The sequence below is a fragment of the Aulostomus chinensis genome, chromosome 1, assembly GCF_037954235.1.
Source record: "Aulostomus chinensis isolate RoL2024-O1b breed Wild chromosome 1, RoL_Achi_v1.0, whole genome shotgun sequence".
Lineage (NCBI taxonomy): Eukaryota > Metazoa > Chordata > Actinopteri > Syngnathiformes > Aulostomidae > Aulostomus > Aulostomus chinensis.
Window position 1 is genome coordinate 39,013,808 of NC_141320.1, and position 18,071 is coordinate 39,031,878.

An 18,071-nucleotide genomic window follows, 5' to 3' on the forward strand; every position below is an offset into this window, starting at 1 on the left:
GGCAGAACCTGGACCCTCCTGGAGGAGAACCACAGGTGAGGGCCTTCTTGGCTCCAGATTGATGGAAATCAAGTGTCTGAGGCTGTTAGCAGCCATGAAGTTGATCTGGTTGGCACTGGTATTTGTTCTTGCTGCAGCTCAGGAGTGATTCAGGAGAAGAGTTTCAGAACAGCCAAGGTTGGGGACTGGAATTTTAAAGTTTCACCTGGAACCAAACAACCTTGGAGGGTAAAACCTCCAATCATAGCCACTCAGATGCAGCAGCAGAAGAAGCTGTCATCCACCCTGACAGTCAGAGCATCAAGTCAAGAAAACATCACCATCTTGTAGTTCCAAACCTTCACCTGTCAGATTCAGCTACTTCTTATTGTGGGACTTTAAATTTGAACACAAACAGTGTCTAGACGCACGATGGCCCAAAAACGGCCCGCATCCCAATTGCAGATCAGCACCACACCAGACCCAGGATTGGTCCAGTTCTGATTTTACTTCAGTATTTGGCACCTTCGGATGTTCGGACCGAATCCGGTTAGTTCCACACATTTTCATTTCACCTTGGATTTTAGAGCTTTCGTTAAAACCTGTATTTCATTTGTGGGCCACAACTGTCATGTGTGCACCACAGGCGGATCAGGAAGCTTTCAAACGGATCTGGCCCAAAGACTCCTGCTATCTGGGCAGTGTAGATGCCAATGTAGTGATTGGGGAAATAGTCTCTGAGAATCCAACTTGACGGTCCTGCTAAGTGTTGTGATGCTCAAATGTTCTGTGAAATAGTTGGACCCTCAGCAGAGATGCTAGATTAGGAGTTGATGGGAGTTGTTGCAGATACCAGGGTCCAAAGTCCAGCTTGGACCAAGTTTGTGCAGTTCTTTGTCAAGCTAGCAGCAATTCTTTTCTTTTCACATCGCTGTCTCCTGATGACTCAGGACCAGTTGATGTCCATTTATCTGTCATGGTGACAGAGAACTTTCTCCAGCTCAAACAGGACAAAACTGAGGTCTTAATTGAAGGTGGTGGCAGCGTTGTTAGGGCCTGAGCCTCCTCCCAACCAGCCACAGCCAAGGAGCAGGAGTTGGCCATAGAAAAAAGCAATTCCTCTTTCAGAGTCCGTCAGAGACCTGCTGGAGGCTCCACCGAGATTTGAACTCGGATCACTGGATTCAAAGTCCAGAGTGCTAACCATTACACCATGGAACCAGTCCAAAAAAAAAAGACATGAGTGAGAAAAATTATGGCGCTTATCATGTAGGCGGGAGTACAGTGGTTGTCTGGTTTTAATTTTCACAAACACCCATCCATGCATTTATCCATTGTCTTCCGCTCATTCCTGTTAATGGTTGCAGTGGGGCTGGAGCCCAGCCCAGTGTCAACTGGCGAGAGGTACACCCCGGAAAGGTCACCAGTTCATCTCAGGGCCAACACCTTGAGACAAACAACCATTCACACTCACATTCATACCTACGGTCAATTTAGAGCATCCAATTAGCCTAGTCCCCAATTGCATGTCTTTGGATGGTGGGAAGAGGCCAGAGTACCTGGGGAGAACCCACACAGGCACGGGGAGAACATGCAAACCCCACACAGAAAGATCCTGTGCCAGAGCCTGGGCTCAAACCTGGAACCTTCTTGCTGTGAGAAAATTGTTTTTAGTTTATTTGACAGCTGATTGAAGACGTGGGTCAAAACTGACCGTTACCATAGAGATGGGAACAGAAAGCTGACACAAGAGGAAGGTTCCAGCTCTGAAAAAGGAGTTTGATCAAAATCTTGAACTGCCAGTAGAAATATCCTTTTGTATGTTGACCTTTGTTGACAGAAGTCACTTTAGCTTGGCAGTGACAAGAATGGCTGCTAGCTTGACAAAGAACAGCACAAACCAGGTTCAAGCTGGACTTTGGACCCTGGTATCTGCAACGACTCCATCAACTCCTGATCTAGCAGCTCTGCTGGGTCCAACTATTTTACAGAACATTTGACAGACCTGTGGAGCACTGAGGACACACATGAGTTGATCACATGATCCACTGAAGCGCCATTTTACCTGCCACTGAGGTCACCAACATGAGCTGGAGTTGGGAATCTTGAACTGAACCTGGTATCACAGCGACACCTGCTGCTGCAAAATGGAACAGCAACATTGAACCAAGTACAGGATTGGAGGGAGACTGATGGTCGCTGTTTGGGTTTTTGAAGAACAAGGAGGGCATGGGTTCAAGCTGGATTCTCAGAGACTATTTCCCCAACCTCTACATTGGAATCTACACTGTCATCCAGTCATGTGACTGAAGTCATCCAGTCACGTTACTGAAGTCATCAGTCATGTGACTGAAGTCATCAGTCATGTCAGTGATGTCACTCTGCAGGACTGTCATTGCCGTCTCATTCTAGAAAAGAATCCAGACTCCACATTTCTGGGGCAGTTTTGGTCTTTAAACACTTGACAGTTCCAGGAGATTTAGTCTGGCTCAAGATCTTCAGATCAACCCAGGACAGAAGGCTATGACTCCATTGGATTGTATAGTTGGAGCATTCAGAGATCTGGTGGATCTCAGTAGGAGCTGTATTTATCCACTGAATGATCCTGGTCAATGTGATCCTGCTCCTCCATCTCTCAGGCTGACAGAGCAGGAGAACCTGACTGAGAAGAAAGCTGCCCTTGAGCAGCTTCAGTCTCTGTGTGACAACACACAGGCAGAAAACCAGAATTTGAGGGAACAAGTTTCTACTCTTGAACGTGAGAATAAAAGAGCAATCCAGGAGCTCCAGAACCTCACTGCTGTGGTGGCCAACCTCCAAACAGTCCAGGACAAGAACCAGACTCAGATAGAAGATCTGAACGCAACAGTCCACAGTCTTCAGTGTGAGGGGAGGAAGGTTGATGGGGAGAACAATGAGCTCAGAAAAGAGCTGACCCACGTTCAGTCTCTGAGGGAGAGAGAACAGGTGGAGATGAAATGTCTTGAGGAAGACCTGACTGAGAAGAAAAGTGCTCTTGATCAGCTTCAGTCTCTGTGTGACAAGAGATGGACAGAAAACCAGAATTTGTGGGGACAGGTTTCTAGTCTTGGACAAGAGAAGATTATTGCATATCAGCTGGTAGAGAACATGTCTGCCATGGTGGGCAACCTTGAATCTGTGAGGGAGGAGAACCAGACTCAGATCAGAGACCTGAACACACAAGTCCACAATCTTCAGCTTGAGGTGAAGATGGTTTACAAGGAGAAATGTGACCTCAAGTGTGAGCTCAACTCCATCCAGGCAGAGAAGAACAAAATGAGAGAAGAACTCACTGAGAAGAAGACGACTCTTGAACAGCTGAGTGAGTGGGTGAGAGTGAGGAGAGAGAGGCAGAAAATGGATGTTTGAGGAGACGAGTTTCTACTGCATCTCAGGAGACAGAGACCTTCACTGCTGAGTTGGCCCACCTTGAATCAAGGAAGGACCAGGACCCCACAAAGACTGGCAGTCTGAACGGTGAAGTTCAGAGTCTTCTATGTGCAGTGAGAACACAAAAGAAGAAAAGGAGCAGTGCTCAGGGGGAAATCCTGGGAAATCTTCATGATTTAAAAAGCTGTTTGAAAGAGGAAAATCAAGGCCTTCAAGCGAAGGTCCAGCAAACTTCTGAAGAGCAAGCAGACTCTCCCCTACGTCCAGCCAGAGAAGAGCAAGCAGACTCTCCCCTACGTCCAGCCAGAGAAGAGCAAACAGACTCTCCCCTACGTCCAGCAAGAGAAGAGCAAACAGACTCTCCCCTATGTCCAGCCAGAGAAGAGCAAACAGACTCTCCCCTATGTCCAGCCAGAGAAGAGCAAGCAGACTCTCCCCTACGTCCTGCCAGAGAAGAGCAAGCAGACTCTCCCCTACGTCCAGCCAGAGAAGAGCAAGCAGACTCTCCCCTATGTCCTGCCAGAGAAGAGCAAGCAGACGCTCTCATATGTTCTTCTGCAGAGGAGCGATGGGATTCTGCTGCATGTCCTGTGACTGAAGAGCAGAATGATGGGGGCACCCTGGAGACTGGACCTGCTGCGGGTCAGACCAGAGGTCTACTGAGCCGTGTGACATCTGGTGTAGAAGATGCTCTGTTTATGTTCATAGTTTTTTCTTTGTGTGCTTTTCCTCAACTTTGTTTTCTTTGTTTGTTATATATGATGATACCTTGATCACCACAGCAGTTGATCCCAGCTTGATTAGCTGAGTGCTTTGCAGTCTAAAGCACTTTAGTGATACCTGTGGGGTCCCTTATCCTCACTGACCACAGGGATTCAGCCTCACTGAAGGAGAGTGAACCTTCCAGGTTGCAACTCCTAGAATACCTAGAATTCTGTCTTTGATCTCAGGAGGACATGAAAGAAACCCAATAGAGGAAAGTATAAGAGAGCACATTCAGCTTCATTCACTGTTACACTGTTTATACTGTTTACATTGTCTGCACTTTATTCACTCACTCCAGTCACCTTACTCTTCATTTTACATTGTGTACATACTGTATGTAGTATATTTATTGTATTTTATCTTTAATCTTATTTTTATTCTCTTATTTATTCCCACTGTCATGTCCCTCTTTTTTTCTATTGTTTTTTAATGTCATGCTGCTCAGTTGTACCGTACTTTAATTGCCCCTCGGGGATAAATAAAGACATCTGAATCTGAATCTGAATCTGAATTAGAAACACTTGAACTGTTCAACAGTAGAATTTTGTTTGAAACAGTTTACAACACTGAGATTTTTGTATTTTCAATTCAATTCTAACTTTAAACTGGGCATGAACATTTTTAGTCGTTCATATTCTAACATACAGAGGAAGTCATGACATTCCCTTTTTTTTAACCTGTCCTGTTCAGGAAATGGAAATGGAAATTTAGCTGCTATGTTGAATCAGAAAAACCTTTTGAAGTCTACTTTTGCTTCAGTCAGAAAGTGGACTGTTGTTAACTCTCACAATGGTTGGTGATTGTGGAGGAAGACAAAATCCTTATGAACCTCTTTTTAACAGACACACATTTCTAAAGACACTGGTTCATTTTATTTTTCTTCTTTTAGCAGAGGATGGTTTTGATCCATCGACCTCTGGGTTCTGGGCCCAGCACGCTTCCTCTGCGCCACTCTGCTCTACCATTGACTGAACAGGCCTTGTTTTAGGACAGCATTCTCTGTCTTTGTCTCTGCCCTGCTTTCCTGCTCTCTTTCCCCACAACCAGTCAAAGCAGAAGGCCGTCCCCACTGATCCTGGATCTGCTCGACGTTCCTGCCTGTTAAAAGGAAGGTTTTCATCACCACTGTTGCAGGATGTGCCGCTGATGGAGAATTGTTGGGTGGAGTTTTATTGAAGGAGTTTGGTGCTGGACCTGCTCTACTAGTAAAGAGTCAGGAGAGAACTTTTGTTGTGACTTGACACACACACACACACACACACACACACACACACACACACACACACACACACACACACACACACACATTCATTTCTTCCTGCCATGAACACAGACTGTGTGTTTAATGTTAACAAAAATTCTACTTTGTCAGTGAATGAATTCATTTGATATTGAAGTCTGCAAATTTCAGTGTCTGTCAGGATGGCTGAGCGGTCTAAGGCGCTGCGTTCAAGTCGCAGTCTCTCCTGGAGGCGTGGGTTCAAATCCCACTTCTGACAAAGGACATTTTCTCCACATTCCTATGCATCCACAGTGGTAAATTTCAAACCCAGTTGAAGCTGCTCTCCACTGAGGGGAGTGAGTGGTTGAACTGGCAGCAGAGGAGGCAAAGGAGCTTCCCTGTGACGGTCCAACATCGCCTGGTTTCCTCCAACATGGAGCAGCCACCAAACTCTAACTTCAATGTTGGATCAAAGTCTACTGAAGGAATGTGTTTGGTTCATTGAATTCATTTGGTCCCATTTGTGTTCACCCTTCAATTCACATTTTGTCCATTAACTTCATCATCAGAGTCTCCATCTCATCACATGACTAAAGTCTGGGTTCTGTGTTGGTGGTAAACATCCTTCCACTCACCCAGGCTCCTCACTGGTCTGCACACAGAAATGCATATTTTACTGGTTTAACCAGTTCCTCAAGTAGTTTAGGAAAAAAGACACTTTGTTAGTTCCTGTAAAGGTCCCACTTTGGGTCGTAACACTTTTTTCCTGACTGCTTGACGTCTCAGTCAGAACAGCTGAGATGAGAACTGAATGTCTGGATTTCTTCCTGACATCATCAGGGTCTGAGGAGTTCATTAATAAAATGATTCAGTAAGATGGGAGTTAGAACTTGGAGACCAAAGGAAGAACCTCCAAATTCAGGACCCTGAGATCAAAGTGAACACTCTGATCTCAGAGGTCTGGGATATTTCACATCCTGATGGCCCTCCAAAATAAGAGCACTGTCTCACTGTCTAAAAATTATCATTTGTTTGTGAAAAAATCAGGGTAGGTTTTTCAGACTTTGTCAGACCTTTCCCCAAATCATCATTTGTTTGTGGAAATTAGATCCAGAAAACCACTGTAGTCCCTCGTACATGCTTAGTGCCATAGTTTGTCTCACTTGTTTCATCTTTGATGGTTCCATGGTGGAATGGTGAGCACTCTAGACTCTGAATCCAGTGATCCTCAGTGGAGCCTCCAGCAGGTCTCTGACAGGTGTTGATAGAGGAGTTGTGGCTGCTGACTACAGTGGAAGACACCATCAACAATGATGTTTAGCTCTCAGCTCCTTCAGTCACATGACTGGGTCATCCTGTCATGTCAGTGATGTCACTTGGCAGGACTGCCATTGCATTCTTAATTCTATAACATCTGAGATTAAAATCTATGGAATTACAACCAACAAGCAGCCAAACACCTGATCAGATGCTCCTTCATCAGGCTGAGGAGAATCAATCTAAACTGGGATGAAGAAAATTAACTGAGAGGAGAAACCTCCTGATTGGATGACATGGACCCACCTGATCCATGTCAGCCTTGTTGGAGCAGAAAGAGGTGGATCAGAGGAATCAGTGGATCAAGACTCAGGTGGCAGATGAAGAATCTCTGTATTCACAATGGAGTCAGAGAAATCTTCCAACGTGAGAGAACGTGACAGACCATTTTATACTGAAGACAGGCTGTGCGTGTGTGTGTGTGTGTGTGTGTGTGTGTGTGTGTGTGTGTGTGTGTGTGTGTGTGTGTGTGTGTGTGTGTGTGTGTCCCTACTGACTGGAAACTGAATAATAACCAGACTAACTTTTATCATTGACCAAGTCTGGTTGACTCACTAAATTCATAACTCAAGTGATTATTTAATTAATAAACAGAACATTTGTCTAAAGTCATGATCAAATTAATGTAAAATCTGAGCAACGAGGGTTTGAAAATGTTCCAATGAGCCAAACCAATGTTGACAGTTAAAAGAAGCCAATGTGGGAGGATTCTTTCTGTCTCAGCAGTGAAGACCAATCCCACAGCTCACGTGAAGCATCAGGTCCTCTGTGAGAGGTGGGAATCCAACCAGGGACCTTTAGATCCACACCAATCTTCCCTGACCTCATAGAAACTGGAACCTTTCAACAAATAAATTCAAATTCAACTCAGCAGCAACTCTAGAACAGTTGCTAACTTGCTAATTCCTGTTAGCTCCAGATCAGACAATGCAGGCTCACCTTCACGCTTGGTTGTACGACCGTCACCAGTTGAAGCTTCTCTGGTTCAACAAACTCTGGGGACTCAAGACACAAGTCAGCACCGGTGCAGGTCCAGATCCAGATGTTAGCTGAGGGGGACAATGGCTTAAGGGAGCTCCAGGGAGCTGGTTTGAACTGGTCCCTCATCTCTGTGAGTAGAAGCCATCTGAGGTGGAGGGTGGAGATCTGCTTTGACCTCCTGATCTCCCAGTAAAGCCAGTATAGATGTTGAGCTTGGAGGAGTTGATGGCCTCCTTCATCTTCTTGTTGGAGGTGTTTGCTAAACTCAGCACCACCACAGATCAGAGGAAAGTCCACTTGTCAGCTGGAAACTGGAGTTTCTAGTGACCTGCAGGATCTTAGTTGTGGTGGCAGCAGGCCTGTTCCAAGAGCTTTGCTCACATTCCTGATCAGGCTCCATAATGGTTCTGGACCACTGAGTGATAGAAGCTGATCCTGGGGGTGGACTGTCTTTAGGGGGCTGAGGTGTCTGGTGGTCTTGGTGGACCCTCTGTATCTCAAGCTGAGACCACAGAGTCCTGTGTTCTTGAGTCATTGTCTATAGTCTCTGTTGTTGGAGAGCTCAGTGTGGTCCCTGATGGTCAAGTGGCTAGGATTCGGCGCTCTCACCGCCGCGGCCCGGGTTTGATTCCTGGTCAGGGAATGAGTTATTTAGAGTTTGAGGGAGAGGTGATCAGGTGGTCCACATGATGGTGGAGGTGATGAACTGTGAGTCCATCATGGCTCCACTCTCACCCCCATTGTAGTGTTCTTGGTTCACTCTGCCATGGCCCCATGTTGAAGGGTGACTGTCTCATTCAGGTTCAACCCTTAGTTAGACTCTATTAAGTCACTGACTCCTGCAAGGACAAACTGTAATCCTCCTTAGTAGCTTTGGCTCCTTGCAGCACAGAAAGTCCATTCACTGATGTAGGAACTGGAAAACTTAGAGCTCTGGTCCTCGGTTCCTTGCACCAAAGAAAGGAGGGAAATGCAATCAATGTTGAATTCATTTACATTTCTTATATTTGATCAAAGCTAGAACTTAAGAAGCTGCCATCGACCTTGATGACCAACTCCTTCACTGTGTAGTTCAAAGTCCCTGGTTTGATTTGTGTCAGGACTTCAGAAGCTCCAATCCTCTCTAAGTTCTAGTGAGAGTGGAAGAGATTATAAATGAGAGAAGCAGGGCCCTCGCTCAGAACTGAACCAGCTCAGTTGGGAGAGTGTTAGACTGAAGATCTAAAGGTCCCTGGTCCGATCCCAGGTTTCAGCAGAAGAGCAGCATTGACTTTACTTTCCAGTGGAGGAACTGCAGACATGAAGGAAACTAACATCTTGTCCTGTGCATTCTTGTGACATTCAGGACATTTTTGGAGCCTCTTGTTGGATTTTGCCACAGAGAATCAGAGCCAATCAAAAGCATGGAGGACTTTAACATGGAGGACTGAACAAGTCAAGAAAGCATCAGTTTGACCTTCACGGGTGTTTCTGTTCCTGTCTCAATGCTGTAGAAAGAGCCTGAGGAGCTCAGAGGGTAGAGCATCAGACTTTTAATCTGAGGGTCCAGGGTTCAAGTCCCTGTTCAGGTGCTGTGGAGGTTCCAGTGTTTGACAACATGGTACTGGATGAAGCTTAGTGTTGAACAAACTGTCATCATCAAAAGTAGAAGTGTTCTTGTCTTGCCACTGTGAGACTGTTGCTAGGAAAGTCACCAATAATAATTTCATGTGGCATGCAATTAACAAAAGACCTACATTGATGGTTGAGGGGGTGGAGCCTATCCCAGCATCTACAGGCCAGAGGCGGGGTTCACCCTGGACAGGTCGCCAAAACCATTCACACTCACATCTACAGTCAATTTAGAGTGTCCAATCAGCCTCATCCCAAATTACATGTCTTTGGACGGTGGAAAGAAGCCGGAGTACCCAGAGAGAACCCACGCATGCACGGGGAGAACATGCAGATTCTGCACCCGAGCCTGGACTCAAATCCAGAACCTTCTTGCTGTGAGGCCACAGTGCTCACCACTGCACCATCATGCTGCCGTGGTCTCATATACTTTTCTAAATTGTGTTTCTTTCATGTCCTCCTGAGATCAAAGACAGAATTCTAGCTACTGTCAAAGCCCTGATGACATCATCAGGAATTCTGACTTTGATCTGGAGACTCTTGCTTTAATCTGAATTTGATCTGACTAATGTTTAAGTTTAGGTTGCATGATACCGTCCACCTCATTTCTCCTGATGGACTGGTGACCTGTCCAGGGTGAACCCTGCCTCTTGAACAACGTCACCTGGGATCGCCCCCCCCCCCCCTCCATGACCCTTAAAGGATAAGAACAGAAAGTGGATGGAGGGATGGACTCAACACTGAAATCAGCTGATCTGATCCACATTCTAATGTTTCCTGTCCCTCTTTAGGAGTCAGTGAGAATAGTAGTGTATATAATAATGTATATCCAACCTTGTAGTATCTTTCCAAAGCTTTTAGTATTTCTTCTTGTTTCTACTTGTAGTTTTAGTGTCTGGATCTTTTCTTTTGATGTCCTGCTGTCTGCTCTTTGCTTTTGGAGCTTCCTTCAACAACTACCAGGCCTCCTGGGTACTGTAGGAAACATGGTCAAGTTCTTCTGACTTCTCCAGGAACGTCCTGCTCACATTGGTCTGTCTTCATTTTGACTCCTCCCACTGCCACAATGACCAGCCTTTATACTCTTGGTGACTGGGGCCCTGGTTGCTGCAGGCCTCAACACCAGCCTGTGGTTGAGAGCACGGCAGAACAGAACTGACAGTATCTCCCATGCAGGACCTGGGTCAGCACCTGGTGCCAGCTGGGGCAACGTCCTGGAGTTAATTCAGCCTGGAGAACCAGGTGCTGGTTCCTTCTTTTACCAGGCAGGAACGGGCAGCAGATCCAAGATCAGTAGGTGAAGATGTCTGCTTTGACTGGTAGGAGGAAAGAGAGCAGGAGAGCTGGTCAGAGACAAAGACAGATCATGAAGAAGGAGTGCTGTATTCTGCTAGCACATGCTAGTGACAGTCAGAGATCAGGAGTCTCAGCAGGGAAAGATTCATCTCTTATTTCAGAGGACGATTGGACGTTCACTGGAAGACTGTGAATGTTTGAGGGTCAGAGGTGAAAAGTGGACAAGTGCACCTGTTGTGTGTGATGGGGCACCAGCATGGAGGAAGTTGTCAAACATTTTGAGCGAAAAAGCGTGAATCTTCAAGTAAAGAATTAAAATGATTTAGTTAACAATGAGGTCTTTGTCATAAAACAAAAGGAACAACTGACTCCCTCACCATTTCCACCCTCTTCAACAGATTCACATTTCAAAACAACCAGGTTTATTTTGTTCCCTTCTTTTAGCAGAGGATGGTTTTGATCCATCCACCTCTGGGTTCTGGGCCCAGCACGCTTCCTCTGTAAATCCATATTTTGGGTTCTGGCTTGTTCTGCTTTTCATTTTGTGTTTGTATTAAAGTTCTATTGCTGAAAAAAATACTTTTTTGCCTTTTTAAAAACACACACACACACACACACACACACACACACACACACACACACACTACAGCCAAGCATATAGAATGATACAGTCTGAGGTGGTTTTGACTGGTAGGCACCAGTGTGCACTGTTTGGCACTGAAGTCAGGTGACTGAAGTCATCCAGTCACGTGACTGAAGTCATCCATTCATGTCAGTGATGTCACTCTGCAGGACTGTCATTGCCGTCTCATTCTAGAAAAGAATCCAGACTCCACCTGTGGCTCCATGATAACTGAGGGACCTCTGGTTGGAGGCTGGACGATGATGTTTGGACTGGGGGGGTTAAGATGGTGGGGCTGTTTCAGTTCTAGTGCTGAAGGCTTTCACCATGACAGTCAGACTCTCCTCTGTCCTTCATGGTCCCTCAAATGTGCAGTGTGGACCTCACACACTGAATTTAGCCTGAAAACTCTTCATGAACAGCAGGAGACTCAGAGTCTCTGTGGCGCTCGGCTGTTAACAGAGAGGCTGGTGGTTGGAGCCCCCCAGGGACCAGGACCAGGCTCTACTGGTGCTGAGGACTCTGTTGATCAGCTGCTGAGTTGCTACTTGATGTCAACATTGGTCTGTTTCATCCTGAGTAGTTTGATCCTAGCAGAGTGGCTGCATCGATGATCTGAATGTGGACGGACAGACTGACCCTCCACAGCAGACGCCTGTCACAGATCTCTGGATGAGACACTTTGAGGTAAAGCCAGGTTCTGCCAGTCCCACTCACATGTTTCAATCACATGTTCAGAGATGGGTTTGTTGTTCCTGAATCCATTTCTTATTTTCTGATCACCTTGTGGATTGTTCATCATTCTCCTCATCACCATACTTTAGGTTGCAGTACGAACACCTGAGTTAGTCTGGGGTTGCAGGAATCATACAGCATCCAAATAATAGCAGGTTGAAACATTTATTTAAAGAGTTTAACATGGTTACACACACACACACACACACACACACACACACACACACAGCCTGTCTTTGGTCTAAAATGGTCTGTCACGTTCTCTCACATTGCACAACAACACAACAAACAAAGACGGCAGGTCCAGTGTGGTCCTGATAAGACCACTGGACTGCAGGGTCCCAGTATCACTGGTGAAAATGGTTTTACCAGCTGGGACCTTGGACAAGAACTTCTCAGAGGAAACTCATCATGGAGGCTCAGTGAAGAAAACTAGACCTGAGCTGCCTGCTGGAACCTAGCAGGTGAAGGACAGAGCTCCACCTCTCCAGAGACACCACCACTGTGGGCTCATGTTGGCAAAAGAAGTGGGTCAGTTTTTGACACACACACACACACACACACACACACACACACACTTGGATATATATGCCTTTAACTGCTTCAATTACTGCAGGAACCAACCAGAACCATCCAGAACCTGAACCTCTATATCTGATTCTGGGTCTGTTTGTTTCCATAGGCGAGCACACGGCACAGGTCGGCCTGGTTTCAGAATGTTTCTTGGAATCCTTATTATCAATAAAGTATCAAATATTTTGCATAATAAATGCATGCATGGCCTCATATTTTGCCATTTTAACGTGCTTTAAGTTGACGGTGCCCACCTGTCGTGTCAATGTTTCTATGTTTGTCTGTTCTGGTCTGAATGAAAGAGGAGGTTTTCTTGGTCATGTGACGTGGATGAGAGTTCAACTAGAACTTCCTGCTTCAACAGGATTTGAGTTTGTTGGGATTTTGTCAAAGACACCAACCAAACCTCTGAGTGGTGCAGATGTCTGCTGCCTCCTCAGAGCAGACTGGAGCTCAGCCTCACTCACCTGTGGGAGCCCCAGCAGAGCCACCGTGTGATGGAGCTTCAGTTTAGGCTCCAAGGTCCTGGATTGAATTGGTGTTTTGTGTTTTTAGGCCTCCTGGCACCGATGAATGAATGAACCATTGTTCCAGAGGGAGCTGGTGTCAGGTCAGTCCCTGTTTCTACAAGACCTCCTGCTGCAGAGCCACATTGGGAAACACCCATCCATCCATTTTCTTCCACTTATCCTGTTTAGGATTGTGTGTGTGTGTGTGTGTGTGTGTGTCAAGTCAAGTCTCAACAAAGTTCTCTCATGACTCTTTCCAAGCAGAGCAGGTCCAGCACCAAACTGCTTCAATGAACCTACACCCAACAATTCTCCACCAGCAGCACATCCTGCAACAGTGGTGATGAAAACCTTCCTTTTAACAGGCAGGAACGTCGAGCAGATCCAGGATCAGTGGGGACGGACGTCTGCTTTGACTGGTTGGGGGGAAAGAGAACAGAAGAGCAGGGCAGAGACAAAGACAGAGAATGCTGTCCTAAAACAAGGACTGTTCAGTCAATGGTAGAGCAGAGTGGTGCAGAGGAAGCGTGCTGGGCCCATAACCCAGAGGTCGATGGATCGAAACCATCCTCTGCTAAAAGAAGAAAAATAAAATGAACCTGCATCTTTAGAAATGTGTGTCTGTTAAAAAGAGGTTCATAAGGATTTTGTCTTCCTCCACAATCACCAACCATTGTGAGAGTTAACAACAGTCTACTTTCTGACTGAAGCAAAAGTAGACTTCAAAAGGTTTTTCTGATTCAACATAGCAGCTAAATTTCCATTTCCATTTCCTGAACAGGACAGGTTAAAAAAAGGGAATGTCATGACCAAACTGGGAAACATCCATCCATCCATTTTCTTCCACTTATCCTGTTTAGGGTTGTGTGTGTGGGAGGGGTGGGAGGGGTGAGGGGGGTGGGGTGGGGGGTGGGCTGGAGCCTATCAATGTGAAACATTTGAAATTCAGATCCCTTCTTCTTTTCCTGCTCCAGCAGAGTGGCTCAGCAGAAGAGAGCTGGGCCCAGAACCCAGAGGTCAATGGATTGAAACCATGCTCTGCTAAAAGAACAAATAAAATGAACCACAACCAGGCTCTACAATCAGTACCCCCCCCCCCCCCAATCTGGGAGCGAAGGTTTGCACCTACAGCTCTTAAGGAGCTTCCTTGGGCCACTCTCCCCTTTTGGCTCCACCCCCTTTAAGGAAACCACCAGGAAGAGGTGAGGACTGACGTGACGACTGAAACTGCCACATTTACATGAGACAAACTAGATCAACACTAAATACCAGGCCTTGCACACTGATTACCACTGACTGACACTGGGGTCTTCATTTTCCACAGGCAGGATGGCCGGTCCCCCTGTGCTTCCCAGGTCCCTCCCTGGAACACATGGCATAGAAAATGTTTCACATGTTTGCTGATTCAATAAACCTGACCATTAACATGTGTGTGTGCCTCTAATTTACATAAACTGTTAATACCAAGACAAATGCTACCTTCAATTAATCATTGATGTCATGGAACCCTTGGTCTCCATTACATTGGTCAACCAGAGAAGCTTCAACTGGTGACGCTCATTCAACCATGCATGAAGGTCAACCTCCATTATCTGCTGTGCTCCTGAACAGGGGAATTAGCTCAAATGGTAGAGCGCTCGCTTAGCATGTGAGAGGTAGAGGGATCAATGGCCTCATTCTCCAGAATACTTTAACTTGTTCTGTTGATCAGAGGAGCTGCTGGGTGATGAATGCTGATGTTTGTCCACTGGTGTGACAAAGTGTCCCCTGTTACTGAGATGTGGATGAACACCTGCTCAGGTCAAAGCTGCAATCAAACCAGGGACTCTGAACCACACACAGTGAAGGAGTTTGTTATCAAGATTTATGGCAGCTTTGAAACTTCCCACCATCTCCTGAATGTGGAGCAACTTGTCCTGCCAAAACTGTCCCCTCTTCCATTGTTAATAACACCTGTCCTGACTGGCAATCACGCTGGGCTGCAGCGGTGAAAGCGCTGAATGCAGCCAGGATACACAATGACTCAAGCAACACAGGAATCTGTTGACTCAGCTGGAGAAGCAGAGGGTCCACCAAGACCAGCAGACACCTTCATTCTTGATTCTTGATTTCAAGGGCAGCCCCTTGAGATGCACCATCTCATTTTGGAGGGGGTCCTGACAAATAATGACCAACAATACAACAATAATAAAAGTAGATTCTATTTTCAACACAAGGACACACACATCATACACCCAGGTACAGGCCAACAATGTTCCCCAAAGCCCCCCCCCCCCCCCCCATCCAGTATTATACAAAGTATGATCAGAGATCCCACTACAGAAAAGGAGTGGGCCTGTGTTCACATACTCATACATTTAAACACCCATCTAAATAAATACTGCTTCCATGCACCATTAAAGTACACAATGCATATTCATACACAAATATCCACATATTTACAGTACAGAGAACAAACAAGAACAAGTAGAGAGTGAATCCTGGAGAGAAAAGGGGAAGTGCATCAGAAACGAGAGCAGATGTTTGAAAATGCTTGATGATTTGAAGATGAGAAAGGAAGAGAGAGACCCAAGTGAGGAGGAAAGGTTGTTCCAATCTGATGGAGCTTTAAATACAACCGGTCAAAGCAGGATGCCGTCCCCACTGATCCTGGATCTGCTCGACGTTCCTGCCTGTTAAAAGGAAGGTTTTCATCACCACTGTTGCAGGATGTCCTGCTGGTGGAGAATTGTTGGGTGTAGATTCATTGAAGCAGTTTGGTGCTGGACCTGCTCTACTAGTAAAGAGTCATGAGAGAACTTTTGTTGTGATTTGGTTCTAACAAATAAAATGACTTGACTTGATTTGGTGCCTCAGGAGGAGAAAATTTGGGCACAAAAGTTGGAGTGTTTGTGGAGGTTGTGGATCAAAGTTCTATTTATATACAACACATAAAATCAAACAATGTGAAGCAGGCTAATGAACAATAAATCAAATATAAAAATGCTTTATTTGAAGATCTAGAATATCTTGTGAATATCTGGAGCTTCATTCCAGCAGCAGACCTCCTCAGGTGATGACTTCATATTTGACATGTTTACCATTCAATGAGACTCATTGTCAGTCCATTGAAATCTACTGGTGTTCCTGGTGAGTTGATTTAACAACATGAGCTGACAGAATCTACGTTCAGGTAGGAACCACCACATCCAGGGGTCTGGACCTTTGAGCAGGCAGAGCCATCAAAGTAGCAGACTAAGCTAGCAGACATTAGCATTGAGAAGAAACTGATACCTGAGCCTACTTTTGGGTCTGGTCAGGTGATGACACAATAATATGACATCATTGTCAGACTGACGCCTGCTCAACACTGACCAAACACTGCCCTATTGCATCGTGGGAAATTTCTGCTTGGCTTGTGTCCATCAATACACACAAAGAAATTTATCTCATGCTGCCGTGACCCGGATTCGAACCGGGTTGCTGCGGTCACAACACAGAGTACTAACCACTCTAGGATCAGAGCCTCCTCAACAGCAGCTTGAGCTTCTATGTCTTTGTCTCATTGAGTGTTGCGGCGAACAGCTGTTGAACAGCTGATGCGCGACTGCGGCGGCCCCTGATGCAGGAGACGGGCCAGGCCCCGTTCAGAAGGTGGTGGATATTATTCTTGGTGTTTTTAGGGCATGTTCCCACCCATCTTCACGTGGGTGACAAAAATGGATTTTTTGTAAAGATTTCGGCGCGAGTTCGGCCTGTCAAATCCTGATCGGGGCCAGTTTGGTTGTGTTGTCTGCAGCGCCTGGCGCGCTCAGCGGGAGCGAGTCCGATCATTATAAAGGTGGGTCAAACAATTTAGGTTGAGACGAAGGACGGCACGAGCAGAGCAGACGCAGGTCTTCATTCCACCCGCAGAGCTGTAGAGCATGTATCATGTCAAGGACTAAATGAGGGGAAAGAGAGCAGGAGAGCAGGGCAGAGACAAAGACAGATAATGCTCTCCTAAAACAAGGACTGCTCAGTCAATGGTAGAGCAGAGTGGCGCAGCGGAAGCGTGCTGGGCCCATAACCCAGAGGTCGATGGATCGAAACCATCCTCTGCTAGAAGAAGAAAAATAAAATGAACCAGCATCTTTAGAAATGTGTGTCTGTTTAAAAAGAGGTTCATAAGGATTTTTTCTTCCTCCACAATCACCAACCATTGTGAGAGTTAACAACAGTCCACTTCTCACACACACAAACACACAGAGTCCTACTGACTAACCCATGTTTTTCTTCACTTAAACCACCACTGGAGTATTGAAAGAGATTGCATGAGACACCATCAACTTAAATTAAAAACCCCTGACTGCCTTTAATTCCCTCCTGGCTGCAGGAAATTAGACAGATCAGCCCATAGCGGGGCTGCACGGTGGTGCAGTGGTCAGCACTGTGTCCTCATAGCAAGAAGGTCCCGGGTTCGAGTCCCGGCTCGGGCGTGGGATCTTTCTGTGTGGAGTCTCCATGTTCTCCCCGGGCCTGCGTGGGTTCTCTCCAGGTACTCCGGCTTCCTCCCACTGTCCAAAGACATGGACATTAGGGGACGAGGCTGATTGATACTCTAAATTGACTGTAGGTGTGACTGTGAGTGTGAATGTTTGTTCGTCTCTATGTGTTGGCCCTGCGATGGACTGGCGACCTGTCCAGGGTGAACCCCGCCTCTCGCCCGTAGATGCTGGGATAGGCTCCAGCCCCCCCGCGACCCTTACTAGTAAGGAATAAGCAGAAGATGATGATGGATGGCCCACAGAGTGGAGGTGAGACCACAACCATGCTCTACAATCAATATTTACATCAAACCAGCACCATCTCAACAACTGAATCTGACTAAATATATACATGATTCCAGACTACTACACCAACTCAATCATACATCCACATGCATAATCATTCAATGAACCTCGCCTGTGATTGTACCCCCTCCCCCATCTGGGAGCAAAGGTTTGCACCTACAGCTCTTAAGGAGCTTCCTTGGGCCACTCTCCCCTTTTGGCTCCACCCCCTTTAAGGAAACCACCAGGAAGAGGTGAGG

At 46.2% G+C, this 18,071-nt stretch overlaps 3 non-coding genes across 3 annotated transcripts; 2 read left to right on the plus strand and 1 right to left on the minus strand.

Moving 5' to 3' along the window:
* Positions 1 to 1,128: 1,128 nt before the first annotated feature.
* trnaq-uug (transfer RNA glutamine (anticodon UUG)) lies at positions 1,129 to 1,200 on the minus strand. The gene has a single exon. It is a non-coding gene; the product is annotated as a tRNA-Gln (tRNA).
* Positions 1,201 to 5,571: 4,371 nt separating this feature from the next.
* trnal-caa (transfer RNA leucine (anticodon CAA)) lies at positions 5,572 to 5,654 on the plus strand. The gene has a single exon. It is a non-coding gene; the product is annotated as a tRNA-Leu (tRNA).
* Positions 5,655 to 17,032: 11,378 nt separating this feature from the next.
* trnam-cau (transfer RNA methionine (anticodon CAU)) lies at positions 17,033 to 17,104 on the plus strand. The gene has a single exon. It is a non-coding gene; the product is annotated as a tRNA-Met (tRNA).
* The last annotated feature ends 967 nt before the right edge of the window (positions 17,105 to 18,071 follow it).